The sequence below is a fragment of the Amphimedon queenslandica genome, unplaced genomic scaffold (genome assembly GCF_000090795.2).
Source record: "Amphimedon queenslandica unplaced genomic scaffold, v1.1 AMPQUscaffold_12952, whole genome shotgun sequence".
NCBI classification, from domain to species: domain Eukaryota; kingdom Metazoa; phylum Porifera; class Demospongiae; order Haplosclerida; family Niphatidae; genus Amphimedon; species Amphimedon queenslandica.
The window spans coordinates 29,244-34,626 of NW_003546812.1; the positions used below are offsets into that span (position 1 = coordinate 29,244).

Genomic DNA, 5,383 nt, shown 5'->3' on the forward strand with positions numbered 1-5,383 from the left:
GTCACCTGATCACGGGAAGGAGGAGGTGTCGTTAGGTGTGTCTTCGTCTCATGTCCCTGGAGGTGTTNGGAAGCCAAGTCACAGTTACCAGGATACAGGAGGAAACCATTAGCACTAGGACAGCTCACTAGTAATACTAATAATACATCCTCTGAACTAGTTGTGAGTTACAGCATTATAATAACTTTACATGTGAATAATACACACTTTTGTGCATGTATAGAAATGTACGCATGTACATGTACATATGCAGTTCATTCCAGCTTGAACTTTTTTAAGAATCTAGTATACCTGACTTTAAAAATTCATAGAAAAATAAATTTTCAATCGGATTCAGCTCAAATTTTTTCTACACAACATACATGTAAGTACATGTATATGTATCAGAAAATATTATAAAAATGGAGAATTGTTTCGTTTTTAAGTTTGATAAGATTTGGCCAGTGACACTAATACAGAATCTTTGGCCCAATTTTTATGCAACTTTAAAAATTTCTTGAAAATTTAATTTTAATCAAAATCAGCTCAAAGTACATGTACATATATATGCATCAAAAAAATTATAAAAATTATGAATTTTCTCCTTTTCTATTTTAAGGAAATTTACCTAATGACCCTGTACTATAATAGTACGGGGTCCTTGGCCGACTTGGTCCAATTTTTGACTAACTCGAAAAATTCATTAAAAATTTTAGAGGGTCTTACTGTACATATTTACATGTAAATGTAAATACCATTTGTAAATATACCTGTAAATATGCAATCGTACATTTACATGTACATAGTTACGTGTACATGTACATGTAAATATGTAAAACATGTACAGTACATCCATTGGCTTTTGTGACTTACTGTACATGTACATGTACATATACATGTACATTTTGTAAGTTCATTGGTACATGTACATGTATAATAATTATTGGTACATTACTCTCTTTACAGTCCTACAACTGTTAACATGTGCTACAACTCATCATCGTGGCAACAGACTCCTCCCTCATTCTATCGTCCCTAGCAGACCCCCTCCCTTGAACTTTATGGTAATGCTATCTCATTAAACAAAGCAGGAGGAGGAGGAGGGGGAGGGAGTGGAGGTAGCAGGAAATCATCAGCTAGGAGGAGACCAATGGGACAGGCTTATAATAACTACAGGTAAATTTCATTATACATGTACGTACAGTACTACATGAATGTATTGTACATGAAATTTGTGCTCACAATTTTGATTATTGTGCATGTACTGTATATCCTCAAATAAAAGCTGGGTGCAAATAAACGCTGGGGTAGCAATAAAATGGAGCTATAAAGCAAATCTAGCCTTAAAATAGCATAGATGCCTTGTAGATACTTCCCACTTTTGCATGAGGTCCCTGGTTTGAATCCTGCTTTTGGCTCAATTTTTATTTTATTTTTTAAAGGTCCAAATGTCATTTTAAAAAATAGACGGCTGGGCTTTTATTTGAGAAAATACAGTACATGTAATTGTAATGTACTCAATGTGTGAATGTAACTTACTGATTGCTTGTATTAGGTATACAGTGTCTCATCCAGGACTATCAGTTCAAGGACTCTCAGTTAATGATAGAGTTAAAGTGAGTGAGAGAGAGAGGGAGAGGAGTGATACATGTAGAGTGTATTTGTATTTTAATGTTTCTGTGTTTGTCTCATTCACATGTATTTTTTCTTTTAGCATTTGAAGCATCTCTCAACAGCTTCAAACTTGTCTACATCATAACTAACTGTACATGTATGTGTTCAATAATATTATTTTCCATTATAATTATACACCTGCACCCACACACAACTAAACATACTCATGTGTTATAAACAACAAAATTATAAATATACAAGAATTTTTAGAACAACATGCGTGAGTAAATTGGTGATTCTCTCTACACATTATATTTGCTGCTCAATTTAGCAAGCTGAGAATAGTGAGAATGAAAGCAGAGCAAGATCACTGACCCAATTCCAGACTCCTTGATGTTGGTGAATTCTCTCATAGTGAGCTTACATGTATACATATTGTCTACACCAGAACCACATGTAATTAATTACCCTCCTTCGTTGTTTTGATAATTTACCCTGGGTAACTCCCTCCCTTGATGTGTGTGTGTGACAGGCCATAAAAATAGTGATGGGCGATATATCGATTCTTTATCAATATAAACGATATTTTTACGGAATCGATTTGAATCATTATCGAAATTTTTATGCAATTTTCATCGATCTATTGACCACGCCCATTTATTAAGGTTAAATAATTAATTTTAATAAGTAATTGCACTGTTGAACTGCAAGAAAGAAGCAACTGACCAGTTGTTAGCTCAGCCTACCCCAATCAGAAGAGAACCAAGCTCAAGAGCATGAAAATGATCTTCTCTCATGACAAGTACAGTTATATCTGTGCCAAAATCATTAGCCACACCCTTGACACACCCCCAAAATGAAGGTGTGGTTATTGTATCGTTAATAATCGATATTTCCTTTAAAAGTCCAATATCGATCGTTATCGAAAATTAAGAAAATTGGCCATATCGCCCATCACTACATAAAAATGAATTTTTGAAAGCACCTGGTGACTATAGACATGCATGCACAATGCACATGTACTGTATGTATACATGTACATGTAGCCTTACTTGATGTAGGTATTACAATTAAAAGCTTTCAGTGGTAGGAGACAACATGCATTTACATGCACATGTACATGTGCTTGTCATAATGTTAATACTTTTTATGTATTCATAAATCATAATGTCATATTAATGTATGTATGTACATGTTCATAAGGAGGGATAGGTACCAGTAGTTGTTTTCCAACAGCCTTTAGGTCTTACATGTACAGAAGCTGTGTAAGTAAGTTTCTATAAAAACAGAGCCTGTTTGTTGTACATTATATGTACATGGAAAATGGCTGTTGTTTAGTGGCTGCCAGACTTAGTGTCTGTCCTATACATTCCTATGTAAACCTTAGCAGTTTATGTAGTACTGTGACATTGTTACTGCAATACATGTATGCTATAAGAGTGCATATAGATGTACATGTACATGTAGATTTTGAAGAAGCCAATACTAATCCATTAGCTAGTCTATTCCCCAGCCTACAGTTGTGTGAGTAGACAGGGGATTGGTGCGCACGTTGTGAGACTTAATTAAGTATTAGCTACATGCTTATTATGCTTGTAATAAGAACTGTGATGAATAATTACTATTGCAAACTACTAGGCACACTTTTTGACTAGACACAAAATACTACAGGCAGAACTGAAATTTTACTATAGCCAAGTATTTGTAGGGATTCTAGTTGGCAGTGAGTATGCTGGCACTCTGTCGACGCTGTTTATTCTCAGTTCTTTCTAAAACAATCTAACACATGCACACAACAGAGCATGCTCAGTACAAATTAATCATAATAATAATAATGAATAATAATGAGGGAAATAAAGTATTCAATTCTCAACAGTATTGCAATATCTTGCCTGTGTGCATTGATTGTGTGGGTGTAAGAATTTAATTAAAAGCGATGAATAAATAAATTACGGGTAGATAAGTAGATCTATTCATAGTTCCGAGCAGTTCACCAGCAAGCATAAACTTGTCTTCTTTAGTTCAGTGGTGCTAGCTACTTCCCTTGAAGTTGAAAATGCTCTCTGTTTTTCTCCTTTGCTGTTTTCTCCTCGTTGCTTCAAGTGATGGTGCTGTAACTACAAAGAAAAGAAATGTAGCTGCTGTCACTGACTGGTTGCACAAAATCAGCAAGAGGCATAGCTCTCAAGTAGGAGTACGTCAAGGCACATCCCAGACTAGTCAAAACAACACAGTGGCTGCGTGTGAGAACCAGCTTGACTTGAATCTTCCCTCCTACTGCAACTTAACAGAACTTACAGGTGCTCTCTCAGGTCTCCCTCCTTCATCCCTCACTGATGCTCAGCTCACTGCTCTCAACAATGCTTATGCTCGATTTTGTGTCTCAGCTTGCATCGATCCATTTGACACCTACTTCAACTGTCTAGATCTACAGGCAGATGATAAGGATTATTTCATTAACTTGATTCGACATGGGTATTGTGGACAGGAGAGTGGAGACTATTGTGAGGTGAGGTATGCAAGGCAATATCGTACAGATATTAATGCTTACAGTCGGATAATAAGTTACTGTACATCTAGTGAGTCTAGTGAAATATCCTGCAGCTCTTCCTCCACTTGTCTTTCTGATGTTAACACATTCAGTGATAGGATGGGTTGCTGTACTGAGCCATATCTTGGATCTGGTGTCAACTCATGCAGTAGTGTTAGTGTGGATGAGCCTTGTACTGGAGTATCCAGTGCTACTGGACTAGTAGTTCCTGTCTTTGTGATAATACTCAGTTTGGTTGGATTTTTAATCTGAGGCTGCTGCTGTTGTGTGCCATGAACACATATAGACTAGCTCTTGTTTTAGTTATAGAGTTTGAATTTAGTTATGCACTATGTGAGGTTGTTTTTTGATAAAAATATCAGTTAATAATAAATAATACCGAATTAAATGAACTATCATCATAAGTTCATAATTTGCAATAAAGTCAGTGATGCATTTATCATGGATGAATATTAGGCTAGGCTAATTACACTAAGATTTATATGTTCATTAGGATCATTCCATTTACTGAAATAACACACGTGTAATGAAATCTGGCACTGCTTTGGCTGTTTTGATTTAATACTCCAGTACAAGGATCAATCCACACTAACACAGTTAGTGTGCCTTGTATACTAGAATATCCAGTGCTACTGGCCCAACTATATTACCTCCTGTCTTTGTGATGATACTCAGTTTGGTTAGATTTTTGGTCTGATTGTTGATATGGATCTATGTATATCATGCATGAACATAATTCATTATCTCTGGTAAGAAAACATCCATACAGAAGCTGATAAAAGGGGGACTGGGACAGGAACTGCATGGGACTTAAAGGGTAAAAAAGGGACAGAGACTACATGGGACTTGTGGCAGACTTAGGGTCAAATGCACCTCAATGCATGTATCTAAATACAAATACCTTTTACTGAGTGGCCGTATTTAACTACAATTACAAATACTTGACAAGGTATTTCAAATATATTTTTAATATTTGATGCTCAATTCATTTACACATAATGTTTAAAAGTGCATGAACCAAAGGTCGCATTTACATTTCAGCAAAATTAATATTACCTGCTGATCTTTTATACTCAGCATGGAAGGCCTCTTTTTCATTGGAAGAGTTTTTCACCTCATGCAGTGGTGTTAGTACTGGAGTACTGATCCAGTGCTACTGGACTAGTAGCTCCTGTCTTTGTGTTGATACTCAGTTTAGTGGTTGGATTTTTGCTCCATAATCATTTTTCCCCACTTACG

General features: G+C 35.9%; 1 long non-coding RNA gene across 1 annotated transcript; it reads left to right on the top strand.

Moving 5' to 3' along the window:
• Positions 1-963: 963 nt before the first annotated feature.
• On the top strand, positions 964-1,831 carry LOC109586084 (uncharacterized). Its single transcript, XR_002186807.1, has 3 exons — positions 964-1,155; positions 1,535-1,595; positions 1,694-1,831. It is a non-coding gene; the product is annotated as an uncharacterized LOC109586084 (long non-coding RNA).
• The last annotated feature ends 3,552 nt before the right edge of the window (positions 1,832-5,383 follow it).